Here is a 16,020-nt window from a genome sequence, read left to right on the forward strand (position 1 = left end):
ACAATTTTTTAGAAGAAACCTGATGATGCTGGGGTTTGCTGGGTGAGTCTGTTCCCAGTGGGCTGGGCCCTCTGACAAGTCCCACTGTGGTGATGGCCGTGTGGGCAGTTCCTAAGCTGCAGTACCCATAATCCTTGGGGTGCCAGGGATAGCATGTGGCCTGCAGCTCCTAGGGGCCATGCACTGAAGGTAATGTAGGCAGAATGCTGGATAACACTACCCAGAATCCTCAGGGGCCCACAGTTCCCAGGAGCTTCTGGTGAGAACTGCAGGGGCAGAACAACTACTGCTCATAATTCAAGGGGGCTCCTGGCCATTGTGTGGCCTGCAGTTCCCAGAGGTCTTAGTGGAGAATTCCTGGCTGGGAAGGCAGTCGTTGGGATTCTCTACACAAAATCCTGAGTGTGCCAGAAGCCTTTGGGAGAATCCTTGGCTGGGCAGGCAATACTGGGATATGCTACTCAGAATCCACAGTGTGCCAGAGGCCTTTGTGGAGAATCCTTGGCTGGGCAGTCAGTCACTGGGATAACTCTACCCAGAATTCTCAGTGTACCAGGGCCTTTGTGGAGAATCTTTGGCTGGGCAGGCAGTCGCTGGATAATCTACCTAGAATTTTCAGTGTAGCAGAAGCCTTTGTGGAGAATCATTGGCTGGGCAGGCAGTTGCTGGGATGCTTTACCCAGAACCCTCAGTGTATGAGAGGCCTTTTGTAGAATTTTTGCAGGGCAGGTGATTGGTGCTACTCAGAATTCTCAGTGTGTCAGAGGGCTGTGAGGAGAATCTTTGGCTGGGCAGACAGTCTTGGGATATCCTACCCAGAATCCTCAGGGTAGCCCTGATGTGGACAATCCTTGGCTGGACAGGCAGTGGCTGGAATACTCTACACAGAATCCTCAGTTTACCATAGGCTGTTGTGGAGAATGCCTTGCTAGATAGGCAATTGCTGGGATACTCTACCCAGAATCCTCAGTGTACCTAGAGGCCTTTGTGGAGAATCCTTTGGTGGGCAGGCATCTGTGGGATGTTCTACCTAGAATCATCAGTGTGCCAAGGCAAGCACACAGTCCAATGATTTCACAGCCTTCTTGGTGGGTTCTGAGCAGCAGAATGCTGACTACACTTTCAGAGTCCTCAGGGTGGCTTGTAAAAATGTGGTAAGCAGTTCCCAGGAGCCTCTGGGGTTAAGATGGCCCGTACTCCCGAGGATCCTTCAGGAACTGCAGTTACCAGAGCCCTCTGCAGTAAGGGCAGCATAGGTCCAATGTAGACTGTACTATTCATAACCCTCAGTAACCTGCAGCTTGCAGAGACTTTAGCAGTGAGGGTTTTACTGACAAAATGACAAACTATGCTACCCATTACCCTTGGGTGCCTCTGTTCCCAGGAGCCTCTGGAGTGAGAGCTGCAAGGGCAGAATACCAGACTTAATGCTCAGAATCCCTGGGGATGACTGCATACCCTGTAACCCTGTAACTTCCAGAGGTTTCTGTGGAGAGAATTGTATTGGTAGAGCACACTACCTAGAATCTCCAGGGTACCAGGGAAAGCATGGCATCTGTAGCTCCTGTGATTCTGCCAGCAGGGCTGAAACACTAGACTACATTATTCAGAACCCTCAGGGCTGCAACTCCCCAAACCTTCTGTGGTAAGTGGGCAAGCCATCGGATTGCAGTGCCCATAATCCTAAGGGGGACTTTAGCCTCCAGAATTCTCTGAGTGGCAAAACACTGGGTTACATTACCCCCAACCCTCAGGGGGTGTAGCTCTAAAGATCCTCTGTGGTGAGAACCATAGGGCAGAGAATTTAACTATACTATCTAAAATCCCTGGGGGGGGGGGGAAGGTGTTGCCCCCGTGAGTATGCAACCTACAACTCTTAGAGGTCTTCACAGTGAGGGCTGTGCAGGCAGAAGGCCAAACTACACTACCCAGAATTCTGTGGGGCCTGGAGCTCCCAGATACCTTCTTGTTTAGGGCTGCTCGGACAAGCTTTGTGTTGAGTATAGAGATTCATCTTGGGTGTTCAGGCAGATCCCAGGAGTCTTGATGATGGGGTCCACTTAGATAGGATGGACTGCCTTATCCAGAATAATCAGTGGCCCACAGCTCTCAGAGACCTTTGACATCAGGGCTCCCTGAGTAGAATTGACTACAATACCCAGAATTCCTGGGGGCTCAGAGCACCAGGTACCACTATAGTGTGATCTGCAACAACATAGCACCAAGCTACAGTGTCCCTGATGCTTGGGGTCCTGCAGCTCCCAGAAGCCTCTGTGCTGAGGTCTGCATGGGCAGAACACAGGACTATGCTTTCCAGAATCCCTAGGGGCTCCTGTGTGATGGGGTAGCCTGCAGCTCTCAGAGACCTCTGCAATGAGGGCTGCATTGTAAAATACTGGATTACACTAGCCAGAATCCTGGGGGTATGTGCTACTTACAACCTCCCCAGACTTCTGTCAGTGCTGCATGGGCAAAACACCAGAATACAGGTTACCTGGGCCAGCACAGGGCAAACAACCCACATGGCCCTCTGTAGGAAGGGCTGCATGGGCAGAACACCATATTACACAGTTCAGAATCCCTGAGAATTCTGAATGAATGTGTAGCCTGCAGCTCCTAGAGGCATCCATGATGAGAGCTGAATTATCTAGAATGAATTATCTAAAATCATCTAGAATGTCCCAGGGCTGGGGGGTGAAGCCTGCAGTTCCCAGAGGCCACCAGGTTCTTCTCACCTTGACAGTGGCCACCATGGGCTGGGATTTAGCTTTTTTTTTTTTTTTTTTTTTTGGCACCAGGTAGTGAACACAAGGGTGCTTAACAACTGAGCCACATCCCCAGTTGTTTTGGTTTTTTATTTTGAAACAGGGTCTTGCTAAGATGCTTAGGGTATCACTAAAGTGCTGAAGCTGGCCTTGAACCTGCGATCCTCCTGGCTCAGCCTTCAGAGCCACTGGGATTACAGATGTGTGCCACTGCGCCCAGCCTTAAAATTTTTTCTTAAAACCCATGATCCTAAAATAGGGCAGTCTCTGGCTAAGTCACTCTGTCCTAAAGACTACAATTCCCAGAGACCTCTGTAGTGGCCTGTTTCTAGCCTTCTGCTGTTGGGTGCAAGTGTAGGGGCTCCCTTCAGCTACATATTTCTTCACCTCTGCCCGCCTGGGCTCCTGGCTGCAGCAGTGCGTGGCCTGGTGGAGGGCAAGGCTCGGGTGCAGGGAGCTGGACTTCTGGACTCCCTTTTTTCCTCTCCTGAGATTTCACTCCACGATGCAACAGAAAACACAGGCAAAGCTAGTTACGGCAGTGGGAACAGATTTTATTCAGTAACAGCTGAGGGTGGAGAAAGTGCTGAGAGTCACTAGGAAGCCAGGAGCAGCACCTCCTCTGAGCAGTGAGCAGCAGCTCCTACTGTGGGCGTGGCCAACAAGGGGGCGGAACCTCACCACCATCTTTGATGCCTCCCAGGGTGAGGACGAGAATTCCTGCTTCAGGACCAACCCGGGAGAGCCTGGCTCCGGGACACTGTGGGTCACCCCTCAGGGAGGGGCAAAACTGCCTTCTCAGAGCAGCGGGAGGGAGATGTCTGGCTTGGGGACACTCAGAGTTCCCTTGTCCGCAGGGCTGCTTAAGGCAAACACCTGGTTCAGGGACACTGTGGGTCAGGTCTCTAGGGACACCCGGGCTCCTTTCTCCTCAGAGCTGCCTCAGGCAGATACCTGGTTCAGGGACACTGTGGATCATGTTTCTAGGGATGCCCAGAGGTGAGATTCACTGTGGTATATATATACATAATTTGGTCAGTTTCATTCTGTGGTTCCTCCCTTTTCCCATCCCTCTTTTCTCCTGCTACATCCTGTTCTGTTCCACTGACCTCCCTTCTATTGTTATGGGATCTCCCCCCTTTTATATTTCCTTATTTATATCTAGTTTCTGTGTATGAGATAAAACATTTGACCCTTGGCTTTCTGAGTTTGGCTTATTTCACATAGCATGATGTTCTACAGTTCCACTCATTTACCAGCAGATGCAGTAATTTCATTCTTCTTTATGGCTGAGTGAAACTCTGTTGCGTGTATATACCATGCTTTCTTTATCTTTTCAGCTGTTGACAGACACCTGGTATGATTCCATAGCTTGGCTATTGTGAATTGTGCTGGCTTAAACATTGATATGTCTGTATTACTACAGCATGCTGATTTTAGTTCTTTTGGATAAATACCAAAAAGGGGGGGGGGCGGGGGCGGACAGCTGAATCATGTGATGACTTCATTTCTAGTTTTTTGACGAATTTCTGTACTGCTTTCCAGAGTGGTTGCAGTCCCATGTAAACAACAGGTAAGTGTATCTTTTTCCACATCCTCACCAGAGTTTGTTATTTTTTTGTATTCTTGATGTTTGCCATTCTAACTGGAGAAATATTAATGCAGATTTGATTTGCATTTCTCTGATGGCCAGGGATGCTGAACCTTTTTTTCCCCCACATATTTTTTGGCCATTTGTATTTCTCCTTTTGAAAAATGTCTGTTTAGTTCTTTCACCCATTTTTGATTGAGCTATTAATTTTTCTGATGTTAAGTGTTTTGAGTTATTTGTATTTCTGGATATTAATCCCTTGATGAAAGAGTAGATGGAAAAGATTTTCTCCTATTCTGAGGGGCTCTTTTCATGAGCCTATTTCCTTTACTGGGCAGAGCATTTTAATTTGAAGGCATCCTACTTATGAGTCTTGGTTTTAGTTTTTGAACTTTATGGATCTTCTTGAGGAAGTCAGTGCCTGCACCAATATGATGGAGAGTCAGGTTTCTATGAGCTCAATCTAGCTTTTCCACTGACTTACATCTTCATTTTAGAAATCATTTGTCTTGAATTGGTTGATCTATAATAAATAGCACCTTTCATTATAGTTTTCAAGTGCTCTACAGCTTCTGCCAAAATAGTTCATTGTGTATGAACATTATTAAAATGCATTTAAATGATACATTTAAATAATATTAAAGAATTTTAAATAATCATAAAGATGAATGTAGAATAAAAGGAATTGGGTTTTATAATGATACTGTATCCCTCTCCTTAAAAAAAAAATATATATATATATATTTTTTTTAGTACTGGAGATTGAACCCAGGACTTCATTTATCCTATATAAGTGCTCTACCACTGAGCAACTTCTTTTTTGAGACAGGATCTTGCTAAATTGCCCAGACTGGCCTCAGACTTAGGATTTTCCTTTCTCAGTCTCCCTAGTAGCTGGGATTATGAGTGTATACCACCATGCCTGGTTCTTCTTTTTCAGTGGAATACCTGCTACTTCCACGCACCTTAAGGTGGCTGGTATAGAGCAGGCAGTGGTGGTAGATGGCCTAGGGACTTCTGCCCAGGATTCAGGGAAGCTGCTGGTGACTAGTGCATCAGGTGGTAGGTGGTAGGTCAAGCAGTCTGTCACTGCCTCTGCCCAGTTCAGGTCAGTTTCCCTGGGGTGGATTATTGGGATGGAAGGTTAGAGAATGAGGGGCTCTGAGCTAGTGACCAGGAAGGCCACTATTCCTCACCACTTATGGTCCTGTTGGCTTCCACCCTCCTCCAGACCCCTCCTCCAGGCCCTGCTTCCCTTCTCCTGACCCCACCCCATCCTCCAGACCACATCCTCCACAGGCTCTGCCCTGAACCTACCCCTGCCCCCACCCCTACTCCAGGCTGTGTTTCTTCTGACCCCTGCCCTATCCAGACCCTGGCCCTCTTCCAGACCCTGCCCTGTTTCCAGGCCCCACCCTTCTCCAGATCCACTCTCGCAGCCACAGCTCAGTGCACTAATTGACAGTACATTTGCAGTGGGGCCCAAAATAGCCTGTTGTATAAATATTGACATTCTACATTGGATTAAATATCTTGACTATATCAAGCTTTGATGGAACATAAATTGAATTTAGGAAAGTCACCTCTTCTGTCTAGATCATAAAAATTTGAAATAAAATCAGAATTTGTTAAAGGTCCGGTAATGCTCAGCTGTAAGCCCCAATGACCCAAAGTTCTTTTCCAGTAGGAGATCTCTAAGCACCAGTCCAAACTTTTCTATGCTAATTGATTGATTGAGTTTTCTTATTTTGGTTGTTTTGCAATGTCTGTATTACTAGGAAATGCCCTGTGTCTTCCAGGTTTCCAGTTATGTGCAGTAGATTTCTTGTATTCAATTTTTAATTTCTTCTTTTTAGTTTTCTACAGAATTCTTAATACTGTGAACTTCTGCTGTTTTCCATCAGCAATATATTTTTTAATAATTGTTTTTTAGGTGTAGGTGGACACAATGCCTTTATTTTATTTACTTATTTTTATGTGGTGCTGAGGATCAAACCCAGGGCCTTGCCCATACTAGGTGAGCGCTCTACTGCTGAGCTACAATCCCAGCCCTGTCCATCAGCAATATTTTAAAAATATACTTTTAGCTTTCTTGGTTTTTCATTAAAAGAATTGTCTTGTTTGAAAATTCTCATGATAATCTTAACTGATTTTAATTATTTTCTGCTTATTAAGATGTCTTTGGGGACTGGGTATACAGCTCAGTGACAGCAATTGCTTAGCAGTTGAAAGGCCCTGGGTTTCTACCCAGCGTCTCACACACACACACACACACACACACACACACACACACAATGCTTTGATAGGACTCAAGCATCAGAGGTATCCAGAGGTATGTTAAAAAAATCATGTATTTACACATATACGCATACACCACAATACCTCTTCCAGATTTAGATGAAATTATTCTAAGAAGAAATTTCAATGTCAACTATTATATTGAATGATACTTAAAACCACTACAAATGAAATTTCCTTTGGACTCTAATCATTACAATGCATAAGAGACAAGTCAATAGCTGGTTTTTGTAATTAAGAAATATTTACTAAAAATAAACTTTTTAAAACATTTTCTTTTCTACTTTTCAATTTAGAAAGCATATCCCTATGTCTTATTAAAGTTCTACATTTTTTGTTTATTTATTTTTATGTGGTGCTGAGATTTGAACCCAGTACCTCACACATGCTAGGAAAGCACACTACCACTGAGTCACATTCCCAGCCCCTAAAGTTTTACATTTATAAAAAGTTAGTTCTCTTATTCATTTCAAGCAAGGGATTGGGTATTCTGATGAGCATGATGCTTTATATATTGCCAGGAATTCTTGTTAGATAACTCTGTTAGTGTTTTATATCAGTTCAAAATATCATTTAAAAATATGCCATTGTGTTTTGAGTTCAAAAATTTGAATTTCTTCTTTTGAGATTATATGCTTATTAATACTTAGAATTATTTCATATGAAGTGCCATAATTACATTTTATCCTAATGTTTGTGCCCCTATGTGCTTACAAATTGGCTTTTAGAACAGAGTTGAGTTTATCTCATATCTGTTGGATTCATTAGAAAAGTATATATACTTTTTATTATATTTAAAATGTTATATTTGAATTAGTAGAACCAGAGGTTAGATATGTTAGTGTTGTGAGCTGAACAAAGTGCAGGTTTACTTTAATTGTTTTTGGGAGGTTGATATAATGGCTTCTTCCCTGTTTTACTCCTGCTATGGTTGTCTATGATCATATGTCTGGCCTGGAGAATTTTTTTTCACACTGGGTGTTGAACGCAGGGCCTTGTATGTGCTTGGCAAGCACTTAGCTACATACATCCCCAGCCCTTTTTAAAATTTAATTTTGAGAAGGGTCTTGCTATATTGCCCAGGTGAGCCTCAAATTTATGATCCTCTTGCCTTAGCCTCCCAAGTAACTGGGATGACAGGCATGTGTCAAAGTGCCTGGCATGTCCTGGAGGATTTTGATACCAGTATTACATGTTTCCAATGTGTTAATAATTTCATAAGCTATATTATGTCCATTTTTCTTCTCAACAGTCAATAAAGCCTTTCTGTTTTTTCAATGGTATGCTTAATATGAACATGCTTTATGATGTGTTCCTGTTGTTCATGACAGTCTAGTTATGCAATTCACAGTAAGAGTATTTTGATTCTGATAGTCTCAATGGTGTTTCAAGTCCAACATATTTTCCTGGAAGCAGTGATTATTCATTTCCTATTTGATTATACAAATAAGATACAAATTCTTTTTTTTTCTTTTATGGTGCTTGGGATTGAACCCAGGGCCTCCTGAATGTTGGGCAAACACTCTCCCCCTGAGCTGCATTGACAGCTCCATAGATCCTTTAGTTGTGATTAGCTTCATGACTAGCTAGAATGATAATAAAATTATATAGAAGTTCTACTGAATTTGAAACATTCAAGAGTCTGGACATCTAATAATTCTTTGTGATTTCTAAAGAGTAGAGTGTTTTTTTCATAATGCAGCAGCATCTAAGATCAGGCATGGTTGGAGTGGCCACCTATGCTCTTTGTCTCACCATTTCCTTCAGAATGTCATGGAGGAAATGAACCTTTGTGTCTTTTTAAACTCTTCTGCTCAAAAGGCAGATTGGTTTCCAGTCTTGTTTATCTTTTTCTTTTCATTTAAGAGTTTGGGCATCTGATAGTTCCTTATGGTTTTTAGAAGGTAGAATGTTTTCCCATAACACAGAAGCATGTAAAGTCACTCTTGGGCTGACTGCCACCTGCACTTCTCTGGGCTCACCACTTATTGCAGAGCATCATGAAGATGGACACTGGTGTCCTTTTAAACTCGAATACCCAGAAGGTGTCACTCATCATCATTGCCAGTGCTGTTACCTTTTTCTTTTCTTTGACTATTTGTTCAGGGAAAATATTTTATTTTATTACTGCTAAAGTGTATGCATAGAAACAAAATAAAGACAAGGATTCTTTGGGATAACTAATCCAAAGTCGAAGTGAGTCAATTTGCCATTGGAACATGTATTTTTACAAAGCAGCTCTTATTTATTTATTTATTTATTTATTTAGGATTCTTTTAATTTTAATCTTTTTTTTTAGTCATCCATGACAGTAGAATGCATTTTGACATATAATACATACATGGAATGTACATACATCAATCATATTGTCTATTCTATTCTGCTGCCCTTCCTATCCTCCCTACTCCTCCCCTCCTCTCCCATCCTTTCTCTCTATCCAATCTAATGTGACACACTTTTTTTTTCTTTTTCTCATCACAACATCATATATGTATTCTGTATAACAATGAGGTTCTCCTTCCATCTTCTGTGCAACTCCCCTCTCCCTCTTTTTCCCTCCCACCTCTCTTCCTTATTTAGTGGTAGTCTTCTTCTCATGCTCTTCCTCCCTATCCCATTTTGAGTCACCCCCCTTCTATCAGAGAAGACATTTGGGATTTGTTTTTTAGGGATTGGCTAACTTCACTTAGCATAATCTGCTCTAATGCCATCCATTTGCCTGCAAATGCCACGACTTTATTATTTTTTAGTGTTGAGTAATATTCCATTGTGTATAAATGCCACATTTTTAAAATCCATTCATCTATTGAAGGGTATCTAGGTTGGTTCCACATTATAGCTATTGTAAATTGTGCTCAAAGCAGCCCTTCTGATAAAATTCAGCCATGAGTTCAAATAGAATCTCATTTTTTCCTCTAGTCTAAAGTGATCAAGTTTTTAGAAGTACCTAGTGACAAGTTTACATGTGTTGTTACTTCAACACAGAACGTAACAGAGGCACTTGTCTTGAATTAAATATTAGCTTGAGTTATTTAATTTTTGTGTTATAATAAATTTTGTGTTCATAATAAAATACAGAACTAGCTAATAGTGTCATTTACCAGTAATTAACTATACAAATAATTAAAAAAAACAGGTGTTTCTGAAAATGTAGCCATGTTTATTTATTTACTTTTTAGTTTTAGGTGGACACAATATCTTTATTTTACATTTATGTGGTGCTGAGGATTGAACCCAATGCCTTGTGCATACTAGGTGAGCTCTCTACCACGGGGCCACAACCCCAGCCCGAAAATGAAGCTATGTTTAAAGTTTTATTTGAGTATCTTTATACAAAAATTTCAAAGAAAGCCTCAATCTGTTTTTTCCCTTGTGATGACTTATGTGCACTATCTCAGATATATTAACATCTTAGACCATTTTTCATGAAGAATAAATACTAGTATGCTATAATTAACTGAAGTTGTATTTCCTTTGGATTCTCAGTTCTGCCTCTTCCTGTTTCAGGGCCCCATCCAGGATCCCAAATGATATCCAGTCAACATGTCTCTGTAGACTCCTCTTGGGGTGACAGTTTCTCTGAACTTCCTTGTCCAGTGACCTCGGCACCATGGGGAGGACCTGTCAGACTGAGTGAGAGTACAGAGCAGAGACAGCCCAGCACAGGGCAGTTTCCCACTGGGTGATGCTAAAGCCCTGTGAGCACCTAGTGCGGGGAGATCCTGCTCTCAGGGGGACCAGAGCAGCCATCCGACCACCTCACCACGCAGCTCTTGCATGTGTAATAATTTGTTTAAAGTTAGAAGCTGTGTTACTGACCAAGACCTGTGATCACGACTGTAGTCCTGATGTAAGCAAATGGTCAGGTATTTTTTAGATTGTTCTACTTTGGGGTTTACTTGTTTTCCCTCACATTTAGACTTGCGCCATGTGTCTGGGGGAAGCAGTCACAGAGGTAGAGAGCTGCTCTGTCATCTCAAGCCCTCAAGGTGAATGTTATTTTAGTACGAGGGTGCTCAGCTGGCTGGGGGAGTGCCTTTCATGTTTCCTTGTTTTTCTTGTATTTAGCCTAGGGCTGTGAATCTGGGGGAAGCAGGTCACAGAGGTGGACAATGCTTTGTCATTTCAGACCCTCAAGGTGAATGTCATGTTAGTAATAACTGTGCTCACATGGCTGAGATAGTACCTTTCAAGTTTCTCTCTGTCGAGTTACTATTCTCTGCATGTCCACATTGTCTGTGTTTTCTGGAGGAAGTCATTTTACGGGGCCCACACTTAAGGAACAGGGAGTTACCTTCACCTCCTCAATGGCCTTGTCTGCCTTAGTTATTTGGTATGCATCTACACAAGAGGTTTCTGCACAAGAGAATTGCATATTGTAAATAATTTATCTCAATCTATAGCTTTTCTTTTTGTTCTCTTTCACAGAGTATAAAATTTATTTTTTTCATGTTGCCGCAGTCTGGCTGGGCACAAAATAACTGAGCCACCACGAGGCACTTGTAGGTTCAAACAGGAACTACTTTATTGCCAGAACCCCACCAGAACACTCCCCAACTCCTCAGAAAACCCATGAGAACCAACGGGAACTCCACGGGAACTCTGCGAGAACTCAACGGGAACTCAACGAGAACTCCACAAGAACTCAAAAGTAGTGGGCACTCGAGATAGCAGGAGCCGCCCCACTGCTGGACAGCAGAGGTTTATATATACAACTGAATATGCTGGCATTACTTCTCAACCACTCCTTCTGGCAAAATGCCAGGCGCCATCCCGACCTGGTTGTGGCTCTCAACATCTCCCCCCTTCTGTGTAATTAAACAAGCATGTGGCTTAGGGACAGTGCCTGTCTTAGGTTGTCCAATACTACATATGGTCCTTACCCGTCATCGGATGAGCTGACCTCAAGGTGTCAGCCTCCTGTCTTAGGTTGGTACCATTGTAATTGGATCTTACCCATCATTGACTACCGGCCCAGCATTTTTAGCCACACTTGTGGATACAAACACCATAAACAATCTGCTACAAGCAGAAGGGGAGGATACAAAATGCCACAACAACAAGCCAATTGATGGCTCCTTTTGGAAAAATTGTACCACCTATGACACCATTGGCAAAGATACCCCAGCACCACCACTATTTGCTGCACTAACAGATAGTTCACAATGCATACAAGTGATACATAGTCCAGGCAAGTTCTGCAAGTAGTTCAAAGTAGAGGAATCTATTAATATGTCCATTTCCTCCCAAAGTAAATAGACTCCTTGATTGAGTATCACTTGTTGAGTTACATTATTCATTGATGTATCAGTTTATACAGTTTGTTGTGATAGCCATTGCAGAAGCTGTACTTTGGTTTTATCTTTGTCTTTACCGGCACTGGGATGAAGATAGGAATTCTGGCAATGATGGCTAAAAAAAAATTATGTAACATTAGCAGGCACTAAAAGAAAGCAATTTTCTAAACAATTTAGTATCCTGAATAGAATTAGATATAATGAAAAGGAAAGGTGAAAGTAAACAAACAGATCTGTTAACCTCCTTTTTTGTTCACATATTAAAACAATCCTCAACAGCTGTTTACCCAATTTAAATTAAACCATTTAAATCATAGGAATAATAAAAAAAAAAATTTGGATCCATTTTCTCATGAGCACTCCTCATATATGATATATGGACATATGCACATACAGACATACAACACAAAACACAAGTGTGCACACATAATACAATACATACAACACATAACATAATAGTAAAGGCCTTATAGCTTTTCACAGGTGAAATCCCCATTGCAATGCTCAAAAACTCCACAGTCAAAAAATAGAGCTGATCAGAAAAACATTAACTTAGGTCTATATGAGCTCAAAAAAAAACAAAAAAACAAAAAAAACAAAATAGAACTTCATGATGTGGGAAAGGGCAATAAAAAAATAGATATTGAAAAAAGCATCCTGGTTACCACCTGGGTTTGACTCTTCTTTTGATATCCCATCCTTTTTTTTTCCTTTTTCTTTTTTTTTTCCTGTAACTTGCATATGGGTCTGAATGTATTCCTACAAGCAAGACCCAAGGTTTTTTTACATTTGAAATAGGCCTTAATGGTGTTCATTATTCATTAGCCTCCAGGTGTGGGAGAACCACTGTCACAGATGTAAGGATAGCCAAACTGGAGTTCTGGATATCAGCTGTTATGGATTGATTGAGCCAAATCATCTTCTTTTTGGTCTGTAGAAATCGCTTTAGTTAATCTCTCTGGAATCCAAATCAGGTGCTGTTCTCCCTGTGGAAACACACAAACAGACCCCCGACTCCAGACAATCACTGGGTCAGGACCTTTCCATTGTCTTGTTAGAATATCCTTCCAAAGTACCTTGGGCTTATGTACATTTTTTGGACACATATGCCTATCCGCAACAGTAAGCCCTGATGAATCCAAATTTTAAAAGTTTAGAGTAAAAAGGGTTATTTTAAGTTTATCTTTGGGGGATATATACCTCTTCCCAATTCCCTCTTTTTGCTTTAATAAGTACATTTTAATAGTTTGATGAGCTCTTTCAACTATACCTTGGCCCTGTGGATTGTATGGGATTCCTGTTATATGAGTAGTGCCAAATGATGAGCAAAATTGTTTAAAAGAGGTAGAAGTATAGCCAGGGCCATTATCTGTCTTTAACTGTTATGGAACACCCACAGTGGCAAAATTTTGTAGGCAATGAGCTATAATATCTTTAGTTTGTTCTCCGGCATGAAGGGAGCCTATCAAAAATCCGGAAGAAATATCAACTGTAACATGCAAATATTTTAATTTTCCAAATTCTGGCAATTGTGTGACGTCCATCTGCCACATATGGTTAGGTATCTGTTGAGAGCCACAGCAGAAGGGGCCCCAGCAAACTTCCAGCTGCCAGCAAACTTCCAGCTGCCGGCTGATGATTGGCTCACAGTGGCCCCAGCAACATCTAGCTGATTGGCTCCTCGGCCCCAGCAACATCTAGCTGATTGGCTCCTCTGTGGTGATGCTCATTGGGCTGTTTCCCTGCCCTTTCAGACCACGGAGCTGCTCATTGGGGGACTTTTTTGGCTCCGCCCACGTGACCCAGCCAATCGGCCTCAAGAGCAGGAGGATTGTGGGAGGTGGAGAGAAGCTTGTGTGGGAGAGAGAGGCTTGTGGGAAGCCGGTGGTGGCAGTTGAGGCTCTGAGGGTTTTTCCTGAGAGGCTGTTTTGTTTGGCGTGTGTGGTTCTAAAAATAAAGTTAGTTTCTTTTGACAAGTGGCTCCTGATTGTGCCCAGCCAGACTGCAGCAGGTATCAGTCCTCTAGGATTGACTGCAAGATTAACTTGTGGTAAAAAGGTCACACAATTTTGACATTGTTTTATTATTTGTCTAGCTTGTTCCTTAGTTATTTTAAAATGCTTTTGTAAAGTATTAGCATTGACATGGAACTTTTTATGAAAATTTGTAGCTTCTTCTAGTGTAGAGAAAATATGTATGTCATGTGTAGTTTTATCTGCTAAATCATTGCTCAAACTAAGGGCTCCAGGCAATCCTGTATGTGCCCTGATATGTCCTATAAAGAATGGTTCTTTTCTGTCCCAGATTAGACTTTGTATAGTGGAAAACAAAGAGAAAATAGTAGAGGAAGGGGAAATCCTACAGCATCTTCAAGGGATACTATAGCATTAACTATATACGGACTATCAGAAAATAAATTAAATACAGAATCTTTAAACATCACAAAAGCTTATAATACTGCATTAAGGTCTACATTTTAAGCTGATTGTTTGGGTACTAAAAATGTAAAAGTTTGATCAGGGGTAACTACTGCTGCTGTACTTTTATTTGACCCATCAGTGAATATATTTGGAGCATTCACGATAGGTGTTTTTCTTGTCATTTTTGGAAAAACTACAGGATGCTTAGACCAAAAAGACAACAAAGGATTAGATGGTAAGTGGTTATCAAATGAAACATTAGATTTGCACATGATTATTGCCCAAGTATTTAACTCATTAGCTAACTCATCAATTTGATCCATTGTATATGGAGTAATAATTTTATTAGGATAAATTCCAAACACTCCCTTTGCTGCTTTTATTCCTTTGAGTATTAATTATCCTACAGCCTCAGGATACCTAGTAAGAATATTATTAGGAGAATAAGATAAATGTATCCATAATAATGGACCTTCTTGCAAAAATACTCCTGTTGGAATATTTTTGTTGGTAGTACAATAAATAATAAAGGCAAAATTATATCAATTCTATACAAATGCATATTTTTCATATATGTTTCAATGACTTTTAATGTCTTTCTTGCTTCAGGAGTTAACATGCGGGGTGAATTTGGATCTGATGGACCTTTTAGGATATCAAATAAAGGTCCCAACTCTCCTGTTGGTATGTCTAGATAAAGTCTTATCCAATTTATGTCTCCTAATAACTTTTGAAAGTCATTAAGTGATTTGAGTTGATCTACTCGTATTTGAATTTTGGTGGATGGACCATGGTTGAGGATAATAGAACTCCTAAATAATTAATTGGATAATTTAATTGTACTTTATCTATTGCTATCTCTAGATTATAATTTTTTAATAAGTTTGTAAGTGTGGCATAACATTCTAGCAATGTTTTTTTATATTTGTGTGCTATTAATACATCATCCATATAGTGAAATATCTGTAGTTCAGGATTTTGATTTCTAAGTGGCTGGATTGCTTTGTTAACATAAATTTGACACATAGTTGGGCTGTTAGCCATCCCTTGAGAGAGTACTTTCCATTCATATCTCTGATCGGGACCTTCATAATTCAATGCAGGGATAGTAAATGCAAAACGTGGATTGTCCTCAGGATGAATTGGAATTGAAAAAAACAATCTTTAATATCTATAACTAAAACATACCAGGTTTTTGGCAAAGCAGACAATTGAGGAATCCCCAATTAAGCAGGTTAGGGTTAGGGTTAGGGTTAGGCTATAATTTTTATTTCACTTTCATAATCGGGATCAATTACCCAAGGACTTATCATAAGTCCTTTTAGAGTAGAATAACTGCATCCCAATAATAAGTCTACTGTTCTTTGGTGGTTTGAGAACGGCGTTCATTAGCCCAATGTCTCCCTCTATGGCATCGTGGGCAAATACCCTGTATTCTTCCCCTTTGAGCATATCCAGTTTTGTTAAACCCTCCTCCTATGGAGCAACTCCTTCTAAAATGTCCTGTTTGTCCACAATTGTAGCATGTTTTTGGCCTGGCACCTAAAGCCTATTGTACTGCAACTGCCAAGACTTGCCCTTGTTCATTATTGTCTCTACATAATTTAATATATGTGTTTAAATCTTCATGTTTCCATGGTCTAATGGCC

At 41.2% G+C, this 16,020-nt stretch overlaps 1 long non-coding RNA gene across 1 annotated transcript; it reads left to right on the top strand.

The window, feature by feature from the left end:
* Positions 1 to 3,470: 3,470 nt before the first annotated feature.
* Positions 3,471 to 14,771, top strand: LOC131423373 (uncharacterized). The gene is made up of 3 exons (XR_009224850.1): positions 3,471 to 3,764; positions 4,311 to 4,338; positions 10,162 to 14,771. It is a non-coding gene; the product is annotated as an uncharacterized LOC131423373 (long non-coding RNA).
* The last annotated feature ends 1,249 nt before the right edge of the window (positions 14,772 to 16,020 follow it).

This window comes from Marmota monax, unplaced genomic scaffold (genome assembly GCF_021218885.2).
Source record: "Marmota monax isolate L192 unplaced genomic scaffold, Marmota_monax_Labrador192_F-V1.1 WCK01_AAM20220418_F8-fsc00009, whole genome shotgun sequence".
Lineage (NCBI taxonomy): Eukaryota > Metazoa > Chordata > Mammalia > Rodentia > Sciuridae > Marmota > Marmota monax.